Source organism: Tursiops truncatus, chromosome 17 (genome assembly GCF_011762595.2).
Source record: "Tursiops truncatus isolate mTurTru1 chromosome 17, mTurTru1.mat.Y, whole genome shotgun sequence".
NCBI lineage: Eukaryota > Metazoa > Chordata > Mammalia > Artiodactyla > Delphinidae > Tursiops > Tursiops truncatus.
The window spans coordinates 9,933,746-9,949,030 of record NC_047050.1 but is presented as its reverse complement, the minus strand read 5'-3'; the positions used below and the strand labels follow the sequence as shown (position 1 = coordinate 9,949,030).

At 38.4% G+C, this 15,285-nt stretch overlaps 1 long non-coding RNA gene across 1 annotated transcript in view; it reads left to right on the top strand.

Moving 5' to 3' along the window:
* The window catches only part of LOC141276841 (uncharacterized), a 318,458-nt gene extending 304,371 nt beyond the window's left edge, over positions 1 to 14,087 (top strand). The window contains exon 4 of the long non-coding RNA XR_012327020.1: positions 13,936 to 14,087. This is a non-coding gene — a long non-coding RNA (uncharacterized lncRNA). The remainder of the gene's footprint in view (positions 1 to 13,935) is intronic.
* The last annotated feature ends 1,198 nt before the right edge of the window (positions 14,088 to 15,285 follow it).

Below are 15,285 nucleotides of genomic sequence, written 5' to 3'. Positions count from 1 at the left end.
TCAGTATAAATTAAATGGTTCCCATTGGAAGTAAATGAAAGAGTAAGATTTTTATCACAACTGTTTTAAAACAGGATGATATTCTTGTCAGGGAAATTAGCAAAGAGATCTTAAACTCTTTGCCCTTCATGAAGAAATGTGAAATTGCTTTCATTTCTATTGGCATTTTACTGAGCACACTCTCTCTTCACTCTAAACTGGAGGTCACAATTTGTTTTGAATTTGAGCTGGAAATAAGATAACAAATATTGCCTAGGGCTTTCTGGGATGCCTTTTATCTCTGAATTAGATTAGACCATCAGAAACTAGTGCAAATCCTTTATTATTTTGTTTTTAAGCCCTTAAAATCAAAAGCAATGCATACAGGCAAAGTACATTGAAGAAGTTAGCATTATACCACAAGGGCTCCATATATATCTTTTCCTATATTGCTCAATTTATATGGGGAATAAACAGAAATTTCCTTTGACTATTAAACTCTAATTTTTTTAAATCAGATTTTTGCTGTCATAGGTTACCATTCTAAAAATTCTAAATGTAGGGTTGGAAGTGGTGTAAACTTTAGTATTATTAGAGGGGGAAAAAGTTTTATTTTTTCCTTTTCATTGGAAAAAATTGTGTTAATTATTCCTCTGCACCTGCCTAATGGGGCTGAAGTAATTCGATTGTCATATTGCAGATTGTTGCTTTGTGTAATGTATCACCCCTGCTGTTCCATTAAAAAAATTCTATACTCTTCCATTATTCAGCAAGGCCTAATGATTATTCCAACATTTGTACATGCTGCACTGTTATTCTGATTTTAATTGACTTCACTTTTTTAATTAAGCACATTGGTTTTAACACTGTTGTTGACAAGCTTGGCTTTGTCATTATCAGCATTTGCTCCCATATACATTCCATACCTATTGACATTTTATTTAGATTCATTATAAATGATAAGAGCAATACATACCCTGAGTTTATCGTCAACTCTAACATTAACTCATGTCACACATTATTGATACATAATGGTCTGCAGAATACTTTAAGGGATCAGTTACTCTGTTTAAAACATCTTTTAAAATTAAATTATTAAATCTTTAGTTTTCAAATTAGAAATAAAGATTTCATTATTTCTGAATGTGTAATAATCTTTCAATGAAAAGAACACATGTTTTACTCCACCAGTAAAATATAATCACATGTAACAAGCACACGTGGTGGTATTATCAGTGTTTAGCGAAACATATGAAATTATCATTTGTATAAATTTGAAAAATTAACCAATTTTTGAAGGAGAATTGTTTCCTTTATTTAAATTATGTAAAGATTTATTAAAAGTAAATCTTTAAAATATTAATTTATTGTAGACAATATGTTCTTTTAAGCATAGCATCGTACCCTAAAAGAAAATAATGCCCTTGCAAAACCCATTGAAATGTCTCCTTCTGAGTGATATCTCAGTCATTTATCACAACACAAGATAATGAAAAGTGGGCCATAGACAAAATAAGTCAAGCTTTATTTAGCTGAGATGTTAGAAATTGCTGAACTGATAGGAAGAACTGGAAAGAGAACAAAATAATGGTAAATTTTAAGATGAGTAAACGTTTGAATATTTTTAAAAACTACATGATAATATTTTGTGGTTTTTATATCTCTGAACACAAATCTGGCACAAGTCTCTGGCTTTTAAAGCTCTGTAAGTGGTATAGACATACCTTACTTTGGAAAGGGTTGACATGTGAACTCTTATTTCCACTTTGCCATCTTTGTTCTGTCAGTGGACATGAATGAATGAATGAATGAATGGGACAGTGAATGAATAGGTCACGTGGGACTTGCCAGCCATGTGGTCATCTGAGCGACAGAAGACAATGATTTCAAAGTGGGCCCTTCTGCCCTCGTTTGGTGCAGCTCCATTGCTGTAGTCCCGACTGTTGACGAACCTGCTGCCCAGGATTTATGTTCAACCTCTCCTTATGCCTTCATGTGCCTGACCCAGCTCTATTAGCATAACTTCCATTTCCAGTGACAACATGAATAAAAGATGACTGGTGTGACCTCAGAAAGTGCCAAGATAGTATTGATGTAATGAGCCCGGTATCCACTCTTTTATGCATTGCCACACAACAGCAATCTTAATAAAAGGTTAAACAGCATTATAATGCGTGTTTCTTTGATGTCTCATTGACTTCACTTTTCCATTCACTGGTGCTCCTTTGAATTTTACCAATAATAAAAATAATAAAATTCCCCTTTATTTTTGTAAACCTAAAACAAAACAAGACAAACAGAAAGAAAAGTTTTGCTTTCAGAGTCTTCTCAAGTTCGGAAAATAATCTTTCTTTTGCTTTGCATTGGTTTCTGTTCAACAGCAACTATTATTGCTAATAGACTAGAGAAATTACTGAACATACTCTGACTTGAATGTCCCATTTTAACCTTCAGAATTCTGCACTACCACCTCACCTTCTTGGCTTTCCACATTTTCTTTTCTAATGGTGAACATCTAAAATAAAATCTTATCAGTGGAAGGCCCTCAATACCAGCCTTGTGTTGCATTGTTTCCTTTTCACCTTGATATAGTTTAAAGACCTGTTGTATATGGAAATCTTTGATGCAAATACTCTGATTATCTAGCTCTGAAAAGCCCAATGAAAGGAATTGCAAATGTGCATAGGAAAATATCAAGGAATCTCCTTTTTCTGGAGCTTCTTGGCCAAAAACAATACCAGTCAGTTAAACTTTTCATCACACTTCTCCTTAGCTGTATAAATAGGCAGGAAGTAAACGGAAGATGGGACTAGCAGGCGTCTGTCTAAAGTAATATCACACCTTGCCAACAGCATCCTTTATTATATTTTTCTTTAAAAGCAAAAGCACAACACACTAATATTCACCCTTTTAACAACAGAAAGAAAATTGTGTGCTTTTTATAACTTCTCTCGATAGCAAATCACAGGTGCTCTTGTAATAGTACTCTTTGCTTTCTTGCTAGGTCTGTTACTTAGATGATCTGGAAATGTGACAATATGTTAACAGCTAGCACTCTGTGCATCTTTGGGCCTTATAGGTATATTAAAACTCATTTAAAACAAGCAGTTGCTGAAACATCTTACCACTTCAAACCCCCAATTTACTGCTTGACACATGGGTTGTGTCACTCTGCATTTTGAAAGGGTGATGGTAAAGCAACAAATAGGGAAGTTTTTCAAACACCTACTCTGTTGCTTTGATGATATCATGTCTTATTGGAGTGTTGCATATCTAACATAACAGAAAATGATCAGATATAATTTGACATGACCTTATGCAAGCAGGCACTACTGTCAAAGACGTGAAACGGTAGTTTTCATATAGCAAAATGTAAAGTTAATTAGACTACAGTCATTGGGGCTTTGTCTTGGAGAAAACAAACACCTTTGTATCTATAGCCTCTCTTGGATCCTTGAGTAATGAGAAAATCATATCGTATTTCTATATCTACTGAAGACTCATGGATGGCTTACTTAAGAAAATTCTAACAATGATACTTCATTTATCTCCCTTCAATTTGATAGTGACTCCAACAAATGATAGTGTATGAACTTTCTTGTATGGGTAAAAGTTGTTGGAAAATGGAGATTTGCCTAATCATAGTTAAGGTGGCATTTGATGTTGAAAAGAAGCTGTAGGAAAGAGTTGGGATTCTACCACACACCGTGCAGTGTGGATTGCTACACTCCTTAGGGAAGGACCCTTGATGAGGTCTAAGTAGTTACAAACACAGCCCTACAAAATTCAACCTTGAGACTGCCAGAAAAAAAAATTGGCTGCTCGAAAAATTGAAGCAGATGTCAGATGCAAGCAGCTGTGGCCTGGGAAATTCAACAAAATTCCAATATTCAAATTGCTTCTCTAGATAAAAACTGCTTGATAGCACAGTTTCAGATTTGATCTGGACTGCCAGTGAACCATCTGCGTAAAATGAAAGTAATCTGCTGACATTGTCAATACAGGTAGGCATCAGCGTCATTTGGTCAGAAAAAGAACACTGCTAAGATGTTTTTGGGTGAGCTTGTCATGAAAGTAGTAGAATAATTAACCCCAGTTTTTAGAATAGTGAACCCAGAATAAAGAGAGACAAAAAGTGTGCTTGCCTCATTGTTAAGCATTATTTTCCAAAAAAAAACCACCCCAAAAAACAAAAGCGAAACAAGGTAACAACCTTTACTCTAATTTTAGGCTCAAAATGGAATATTCTGGTAGGGATTGAATTGGGGTGAGAATATTGGGGAAATTACATTCCCAGCACCAAGGAAAAAGTGATGTTCATTCTGTTAAATTTGACCTTGTGAGAATAATGGAAACGCACAGAGGGTTGGTAAGCAAATTGTTAGGCAAATTGTGAGCTTTAAAAATTTAGTATCACATGCAAAGGAATAAATCCCTACAGGGTTAGAAAATACAATTCTAATTTTACCCAGCTATGTGTTGGATAAAATAAACATATGTAGATGCTGAAAGGTTGCTCACAAATAGGCTTGTGGCGGAAGTCTTTCATAATTCAAGATACATCAGCCTTGGCAGTAGCTGAGAATAAGAGCGAGTAATCAAAAGTGACCCAAACAATGACACCAGAGTTTCCAGATGGTATAGAAAAAAGTCCATGATTTATGATTGCCGGTGCAGTAAATAAATCTAAAACAATAGGCGTGGATGGGGAAGCAGTCACAGCTGACCAAAAGAGCAGTTGTAATGCAACCCACAGAAAGCTTGGTGCCAGAAGTAATTGACATAGTCGTCAAATCAATTTCCTAGGGTGCAGACGCTCCAGCACTCCGTCTGATTCTGCATGCTGCACAACGCTTGGATTATACAGCTGCCTCTAATTCTGATAGCCTTAGCTCAATATGAATCCAATTCAAGGAACTGTCTGGAAGCGAACAGTAATTATTTAGGCTTCCTTTCTGCAAGTTTACTGTTTTCTAGTCAAATTACTCTATTTTGAGATTACATACATTTCATATTAATTATTTAACATTTTGCTGATTTTTTTTCTTCCCCTCCTCTGTCACCAAACTCAATGACATCCCTGAAATACATTGTCTTTTCTCCCAGGGAACCCGGAGGTACTGCTTCAGGACAGAAAAGGCTTATGAGGAGTAAAATATTCTTTGTATTGACTACGGAATAAGCCACTTAGTTGCAAATATGCAATATCCCTAAGAGGAGGATCTATCTATATCTATCTATCTATTTTTCTATATTTCAGTTCAATGCAATAATAAGATTAAATAATCTTTTGCTGCAAATAATTTCATTGGCATTCATTTATTTTTTATTCATCCAATGTTTATAGAATGTCTGCAGCACATCAGATACACAATTAGACACTGGGGTATCGAGATAAGAGACAGAGTCTCTGCCTTCAAAGAAGGCATAGCTTAGCAAACTGATGAGACAGGTAAAGAATCATGTGGGAAAAATTACAGAGAAAATACAGAGGGCAGTGGGATAGCTGCAAAGGAAGCCCTAAGCCGGCTGTAGGTGGGGCGAGATTGGGAGCGTGGTAGGGGAAGGATTTTGGAGATGCCAACATTTCCATTGAAATTTGAAGATGAGGAGAATTTTGCCAGGTTGAGAGAGGATCGCAAGTATTCCAGGCAAACCGAACACCAAAAAGAACCCATGGCATTTTTCAGGGAGTCACATACCCAGTGCAGCAGGCATAGCGTCTAGCAGTGAAGAGAGGGAAAAGCGTTGAAGAGAGAGAAAGGGATAGGTATGGACCAGATGGTAGAGGGCAAGCGTGGTCAGTCCTTTAGAGCGGGGGTCCCCAACCCCCCAGCCGAGGACTGGTATCAGTCCGTGGCCTGTTAGGAACCGGGCCGCACAACAGGAGGTGAGTGAGCGGGCAAGCGAGCAAAGCTTCATCTCTCCCTCCCCGGCGCTTGCATTACCGCCTGGACCATCCCGCCGCGTCCGTGCAAAAACTGTCTTCCCTGAAACGGGTCCCTGGTGCCAAAACGTTGGGGACCGCTGCTTTAGAGGGTACAGAGCACTTTCACTCAATGCCTACAGAGCTTGTGAGAATATGATTGCCCCTATTTGAAAATAAGCGAAGATCGACGGTTGAGAGAGGTTTGGTCCCTGACAGAAGTCACATAGCTGGGATTTAGGCCCAGGTCTGTCTGCTTTAAAGACCACATTCTCAACACAGCATTCACTACTTGGCTTCTCGATCAAGGGGTTCCCTGGATATGTGCTCAGCCACTTATGACAGTTTCCAAATTTTTGGAAAACACAAAGGCAGGATGATGGGGCTGCCAGCAGTATGTGAGAGGGTGATGGAAAAAGAGTAAGCAAACTAGGAAGTAGAAGAAAAGGAGGCAGAGGAAAAGAATGTATATTAATTTCAAAACACTATAAAGACAGAACAAGCTGGCCAGTCCCCTCTGGGATATAAGGAAAGAAGATAATTCCACAGGGACTGCAGACTCAACACAATTTCTATTGTTGAAAAAGATCTTTGAGAGAGCAGATTAGAAGATGATAAATCACATCGTTAACAAGCTATTTGTTTGCTATTAATTTAAGATTCTATCTTTAGAAATAGGGAAGACTGAAGGGTCAGGAAAAAGAGATAGCAAGTTGATTATGGGTGCAAACTGGCTGAGCCGTCATCAAGGGCAGAGACGAAAACAAAGAACCAGGATGACAAAAGCTGGTGGGATTAAAGAAGCAAGCAGTGAAGACAAAAGAGCAATGATAGGAGTGAGGACCCAGAGATAATTCTGAGAAGCAAATGAGAAAAGAATCATAGAGAAAATAGTATAGCTCACAAAATCAAAAGGATCAAAACACAGGGGAAAAAAGGTTACATTGAGAAGAAATTTAAAGTGGAAAATAAAAGGCAAGAATTAAACCTGCATTTTAAAATAAAATGCATTATATATATTTATAAAATAATACTGCAATTGTAGAAAAGTAGATAATAAATAATAGTATAAAAGAGAAAAAATTACTTCTTTTTCACTAATGAAAACAATTGCACTTTGTATTTTGAGGTACTTCCTTCCAGTCATTTTTCTCTAGACACTTAGATAACTGTGACTATAATGTGGAAGATTGTAATCTCATTTTTCTTCTAGTATTTTAGAATAAATATTTGCAATGCTATATAATCAATCTTTATAAGTATTTTCTTTCAAACATGATTTAATGACACTGGAAAATAGCATCCTATTATATCTTTGAGAATAAATATTTTGGTTAATGGGTAATTTCCAGATGCACAAGATTACCTGTTTGTTATATTTTAATTTAAGATTTTTTATGGCTCCAGAAACAACTCCACTTTCGAAATTAAGAACTATTTAAGCGTACCTAATATAAATTTTAAAAGAATACGTGAAATAAACATGAACAGTATGCATAGGTATCTTCTGTTTCATCTAGTAAGTCAGATAATGAAGTAAATCTTTATTATTTTTCAATTTTATTAAAACAATTCAGAGGCAGGTTGAAGTACATGGTCCATGTTATCCACACACAAGATTATGCTTGGCATCAAGCAGCCTACAAGTGAAAAAGATGTGCCGCGGCGGAATGCATGGACTTCCCTTTAGTAATATAGAAATGTAAAAAACACACAAGGCAGATAGTGTTTAGAGCACTTAATCCACCATTCTGTCTAATAAAACACCTGGGATTGCTCTGTCCTTCGGCATATCTCAGTGGTTATCAGATTCAAATATGCTGACGCTCTGGTTGCAAAGGAATTTGTAAATCTATGGTAGATGCACTTGATCAGATTAATTTTATCTAGTTCTAAAACAAGTTTCACTTATGATTATAATAAACTCTTGCCAAAATTAACTAAAAATATTAGCTTGCAGTGTCTATATCAGTTAAATTATTTCAAGTTGTTTCAATGCAATATATCAATTTTTTAATCTAGCATAAATAATTTATCAGAGGAAGAGAATAGCAAAACTAGCTTTTTTTTTTTTTTTTTTTTTTTTTTTTCGGTACGCGGGCCTCTCACCGTTGTGGCCTCGCCGGTTGCGGAGCACAGGCTCCGGACGCACAGGCTCAGCGGCCGTGGCTCACGGGCCCAGCCGTTCCGCAGCGTGTGGGATCCTCCCAGACCGGGGCACGAACCCATGTCCCCTGCATTGGCAGGCGGACTCTCAACCACTGCGCCACCAGGGAAGCCCAAAACTAGCATTTTTTAAAGTATGGATAATATGATCTTCTGAAACTCCCTAAAGGAGACAACTTATTAGTAAGATAATAATCAATTCAGAGTGTTTGCATTGAAATACACCACAAAGAAAGAGGCTATTCAAATTACACTGGTATACATCGGGGGCGGGGGGGTGGGGAACAACTTGTAGAAAAGAAACATGGAACTATTTGGATCACTAGATTCACGGTTCCAGACGAAAAGACTCTTTTGAGAAAAGATGCCCTTAAAATGTACCTGCTTCTCCGTAGATTTCCATCGTCACGAAATGGCCACTTCAGTAGTTCGTTTTACAAAATGTGTTCCTGTTACATGCCAACCACTAAGCAAACAAAAGGGAACAAAATAAACATAGTCTCTATGTAGAGCTTTGATATGATACATTTTCAAAATTTTTCCAGAATTACAAAATAGTCAAATTTATTTTATCATATGCGAAGAAAGCACGTGAGCTACAGTTTTTGACATATATACATGTATGTCTACACACACACACATATATGTATAGAAAAATTTGCTGGATTGTTTGCAAAAGAGGGAGGACTACAAATATTTAGAGTTTTCTGTGAGAATAATGACAAACAAGGACCCTAAACCTGAAAACATTTTGACCTTTCAAATTACACTTTTAATTGCCCTAATTGCATTATTTGATATTGAAAATTTCTGGACAATGTTTGAAGAGAAGATTTCTCTTTGACCTATAACATGTCCTGCAATGTTGGTAGTTATACTTTTCGTCCATCTCATCTTTCTCAATTTCAATATATTGATTCAATTCAAAGAACACATTTTTAAACTAATGAACGACATAAAGAAGATGTTTGAAAACATCATTTTATTAATTTTAAGTCCTATTACCTATTCCTCTCGAAGGATTATCTTAAATTCTAAAGCCCTAGGAGCAATGAAACATCTTAGATGTAAATTAGAATAATCTAGTAATTAACCCCAGGTTTTTTTCTGCACTAAACGTGACAGCAAAACGAATCAGTGTTAATGATGAAGGATATTCCAGACCTAATGGCCCTAAGGTATCAAGTTTTTTCTCTTAGTCAGGAAATGGATCAATTATATTTAGTTCTTCAGTGAGGTTTGTTTTGAAGGAAACTTCTCGAAGTAGTTTTCATGAGTGATGATCATACTAGTGTTACTTTCAAAGCTCACGCTGAGAAATGATTTCTTGTAAGTTTTTTCTGTCCACCTGGCATAATACATTTATTTATGTGAGGTAGATGAGTAGCCTATAACCCCCATTGCCAGTATCTAGTTTCAGAGAGCATCTCTCACCACAGAGTAGTTGTTAAACACTTTCTATTGATATAGCTACTGGGTACAATTGCCAAACCACAGTGCGCTACAAAATAAGGATGTGAGAAACTTGAGGCTTCATCTATCTTGCTCCCTCCGCTTAATGTGGGGTATCTCAAGATGTCACCACCATTCAGTAATTCAATGTCATCCAACATAGAATGATTCAATTGTACAATTATTCAAATGTGAATTTCAAGAAAAGAATAACATTTGTCTTTCCTATGAGACAAATGAACATAGATGTGTCAGTGGGTACTTCAAAAACATTTTTCTACCATGATCATGAAATTAACATATTGTCCAGGAGAAATTTATTTTTTTATAATAGCTCCAGTAACATATTAGTGAACATGCTTATAGGTACATGTATAGTAAAAGTGTAAGACAACTTCTTTGAAATAAGAATCTTACCAGATATTTCCATACTGTCTAGGGAACAAGAGATTATACAATAAGTCTAAAAGAAACTAAGTGATTAGCTAACCTATCAGTTAAATCAGGAAAAAAATTTTAAATTTCCAAGATTTATGTTTTTGTTTTATCAAATTAGCTGAGTATCTGCCTATAAGGAAGACATTGCAAGAACTAGGAAAAGTCTTTGGGTAGCTGAGGAAGATGGCGCTGAAAAGGGTAACGGTAGGAAGACTTTACCTTATTTGGAAGCAGAATTCACCTTATGTATCTCTTCCCATAGCTAGTGTCTCCCTCTGGAGCAGAGGGCAGGTTTGTCCAGGAGAACAAGAATAATGTCTCCTTCTAGGATGAACTTTGGGAAGGTTTGTATAGAAAAAGATTTGGGGGCTTCCCTGGTGACGCAGTGGTTGAGAGTCCGCCTGCCGATGCAGGGGACACGGGTTCGTGCCCAAGTCCAGGAAGGTCCCACATGCCGCGGAGCGGCTGGGCCCGTGAGCCATGGCTGCTGAGCCTGCGCGTCTGGAGCCTGTGCTCCGCAACGGGAGAGGCCACAAGAGTGAGACACCCGCGTAACGCAAAGAAAATTTTAAAAAGAAAAAGAAAAAGATTTGGGTTTCTTAGCTCAGGATTCCTCAGCTGTGATGGAAACCCACCGTGTGTGTAACACCATTCGCCACCCTGCAGGGATTTAGAGCGCGGGAAGAGCCACGCCTGAAACCGAAACTCCTGCTGCCGGTGCCATAAGTCGTAAAGTTCTAGGATCCATGAAAGTGGTGGGCTGACCTGTTAGGTGCAGACAGGATAAAATCTCTGACCCTGAACAGTCTTGACGCTTCCATGGAGAATTTAGGGGAGGGGGGACTTACGTAAGTATAACTTTTCACTCAGTAAACTGAAACAGTTTATTTATATGATCCTAGTATTTGAATTTACCCCCCATTCTTTTTCTCTTCCACCTTTTCATTCTTTCTCTTCTGTACTTTACTGTTGCCGTATCTGATTGATGGCATTTTCGGTACCATCCGAATTCCTCTCTAAGCCCATTAAGGTCTTTGCCGACAGCAGCACTATGTGGTCAATATGTACTTTCACGACACGCATTCTGCCGGCACTCTCATAACCCCCATTGTAAAGAATGCAATTGGGTTAGAATTGTTTTCCCTCATGAATAGATATAGAATGGCTCCATTCTTTCTGAACATGCTCTATAGGGGCTCCTATCAAGAACCCAAGTGGTGTCAACAGGAAGAGAAACCTCTATCTTTGTTCAAAGAGGTCGCATATGGCACAGATGGGCCACATGTCTTTCAGAGTGCTAGAGCTAATAAATTCCCTTTTCACAGGATGACCAAGAAGGACCAAATGTTGTGTAGAATATAAATACATGGTACCAGATAGTAGACGGAAAGTCAAATAGGATGCAAAATGCCTGCACAGGTTGCACGGCTGACCCCAAGAGCCACATGTCAGCCACACTTAAAGGATTTCTGTCTCTAAAGAACATTAAGAGGTCATCCCAAGGTTATTGACATCAGGTGATCCCGTGTACGAAAATATAATTCTGAGACTTCCTAAAACTGACTAGAAAGGTGCAAGCGCTAAGTTTCAGCTCAGAAAAACACCGACCCCTTGGTATTTTAGTATTCTGCACGGACACCGCAGAGGAGTCTCAAACCTCATGCTTCTCAGTGTGGCATGATATTACATTTAGTCAATGTGTGAAATCTCTGCAGAAAATAGGTGGGAGAGAGAAGGCAGTTTTATTCTGCCAAATAATTGCCCTGAGCCATGGAAATAAGCACTAGCCATGAGTCTGGATAAAACCAGGGTGATACTAATCAGAACATTCTATGAAGTAATTTTCCATGCTTAGGCAATTCTTTTGGTTTTCTTCTAGTTTTATTTTCCAGAGGCTCAGCTGAAGTCACGTGCTCTTAGCCTTTTGGAGTTTAGTGATTCAGTAAGACAAAAGGAAGGTGAAGCTGACTCCAGGAGAACATTGAGATATATCAGGGCCTTTCTAGGATGTTGCCCTTGCAGTCTGTGCCCTGAAACTAGAGCAAAGAGGCTTTACACGAGGTTATTTGGGTGGCTTCCAAACTGATATCTAATGGGTACATTTTCATTTGATTAGCTTTCATTCTATTCTAGTGCAAAAGATCATCACAATAAGTTGCAAGATGTTTGTCAATGGGAGTAGAGTTAGTAGTAAATAACTAATTCAGGATGAAAGGAAACATTAAGTTCAATAATTTTCTTAAGTTTTTTTCAAGGTCAAATTAATTTAGGCTTTGTGTGAATACATCTTCCTCCTTATCCAATGCAGGGATCTCCCAGTATACATCCTAGCATAGAAGCCAAGAGTTTGACCAGGGCACAAAGAATGCCTTCAGGGTTCCCTCGCAGATTAAGCTGGAGGACTCTGACAACTTACCCACAGACCAGAAAACGCCCTTCTGAGTTAGATGTACTCTGCGTTGGATCTGCCCCTGAAAATTTTCACGACTATGGGCTTCCCTGGGGGCGCAGTTGTTGAGAGTTCGCCTGCCGATGCAGAGGACATGGGTTCGTGCCCCGGTCCGGGAAGATCCCACATGCCGCGGAGCGGCTGGGCCTGTGAGCCATGGCCGCTGGGCCTGCGCGTCCGGAACCTGTGCTCCACAACGGGAGAGGCCACAAGAGTGAGAGGCCTGCATATCGCAAAAAATAAATAAATTTCACGTCTATAATTTCCCCTTCAAAAATGACAGTTATAATCAAGGTCATGACATTTCCTCCCAATATCACACAATTGATTCCTCACTTGAATTTTGTTTTGAAAATGCAGACCAGGCTTTCAGGGGCTAAATATCAATACTATGAGAAATGGAAAGATGTCAGAAAGAACCATTTGCAGCCAACCATGTGCCTGACCTGAGAGCTGGTTACACAACTCAGCAAATATATGGCATGCACTTGTCTGGAGGAAGATGGACTGCAAATAAATTATTAAGCTTTTCCTACTGGCGGATGGGACATTTCACATAGACTGCAATGTGTGTCATCACATACAGCAAAAGGATAAACAGACATGGACCAACTTGAAGAAAATTGATAGTGACTTGTACATCCTTATTCATAACCACTTCTTTGCAGATTAAGAAAGTTTGAACAGAAATTTCTATAACAATCCTACAGATCTCTTTACAGCTCTCCAAAATCACACATATAAAAACCCCCAAAACACCAAAAACAAAACCCAAAACCCTCCATTGATTAAAAACTAAGAGTTTTAATTTGGTGGCTCAGATGTTTGCTAAATAGTCAAACCAGGTTGTATTTTAAGGGAGGTGAGTGAGACAGAGCACATTGTTGGTTGGAAGGTTAAAGATGAAAACTTATTTTCTTACTATTCTATGCTAAGAGCACCTGAATGGCTCTTTTCATTCTTATGAGCAATTCTGTTTCCCCCTCAGTCGCAGATGTCTGTTTGTCTCTGCCTCTGTTAATAAAAGGAGGTTATTTGAGGCAATATGTGATCATCCACTTTGATATAAGGTAACCAGAAAGGCTAGGGTAGAAATGAGACCAAAGCAAACATTTTTTTTTTTCTATTTCAATGAAACAGAATAAAAACTGTTAAGAGAGAGATCCAGGAGGAAAAAAAAAAAAAAACACAACCCACTGTACTTGAGTGTGAAAAATGTGTCAAAGATGGAAATTGGTAGAATATAAAGAAAGAAAGTGTTGGGAATCCATCCTTTCAAAGACTAGCAGAGAAAAGCATAAAGGAGAATTTGGGAAGCAGCTAAGCCTCAACTCAAAGCAAGACCACTGAGGTGACTTTAGCCCTACCCTTCGCATTCTGTTTACAGTAAGAGAGCACGTGCTGAGAAAATACTTTTATAGAGTATCTTACCCACACTAGTTATCCAACAAATCTTACTTCAGTTTGCACATGCACAGAGGATTTACTCTTTTCTTTTCTTCTTCTTTTAAATTATTGCCTGAAGATGAAGAATGGCTTCTGATTTGAATTGGATACAAAGAAATGGATCCTACTGGACTTACCACCTCAAAGGGTGAGAAGAGGTGCATGCCACACCTTTGCAGGTGTCTCTGAAAATACCAGGATAAAACCTAAACTCTCACTAAATTTCTCAACGTGACCTCACCATGGCCGCTCACCAATTAGACAAATATACTAAGGTAAGTGACAGGAGATTGTACCTAGAGAACTTCCTGTCCTCACTAGTATCTGATTCTGTAGTTCTCTGGGAAGGACACAGAAAGGATATAAAATCACAGTGTCAGAGGGACCAGGAAGCCCATTTCCTTCTTTCTCAGAGCTCAGCTAAACGCCGGCTCAGTGGATTTGATTTAGCTCAGTGAAGAACCTCTGACGCTAGCGGCCGAGCTCAGGAAGCTTCTATTTCAAAGGCTATTTCCTGGACCAAGTCTCTCCCACTGTTCTCTGCCCTTCTGAAAGCTGGGTCCCTCTCCTGGAACCCTGTCCACAGTGTGTCCTGTTCAGCTCTACCTGGCTTATGCATTCCAAAGGTCATTAGAGCTAGATGACCTTTTGTGTTTTTCTGCTTCTCAGCTAAAAATTTTTCTCCCTAATGTCTATATTATATTCACACCTTGTAATGGCGATGGTGCTGGTGATGGTAGTGGTAGTGGTTGTGTATGTCCAGACCCTTTGGAGCAGCAGCTGTAGGACCAAATTGGCAAAAATTAAACTGATAGGTATCTGAATTCTCTCCCTTAGAAGTTCAGTGGCTACTGTCCCAGACACTCAGTCCTGGTCTTGAATCCAACTTGGCTGTGATCTCTTTTTCTAAACTGTCCCAGTCCTAAGTCCAGTCAGCTCTGCATTTTACTGATACCTGGTGTGTCTGTGTTTGTCTATGTGTTTTACCCTATTATTTTAATGGGAAAAACGTTAATAAGGCACTTTTCTATGTCAAGTACTCTAGCTGCCATCCACGTATTAAAGAGTTGAGTCTTCATAACAGCCTTACAGGATAGGCAGGACTTTTCTTCCCATTTTAAAGGTAAGGAAAACAGGCCACAGAGAGTTTAAGTACTTGGCCCAAAGTCACCTATCAGGAAGTGGCAGCGTTTGGATTGGATTTAGGTGTCCTGGCTCCTAACTTAGAGTTAGGAGTCTCCACTGCACTACGCGGCTCTCTACACCACCCTTTTCTTTCTTTAAAATAAATAAATAAACCTATGGTGTAAAATTTGAAACATACAAAATATTCTGTGAAGATTTTTTCATGACCGTGTCTCCCAGCCTTCATGTTTCTCTCTCTAGATATAACCATTGCTGTTGCATCCTTGAGTATTCTTTCAAAAAT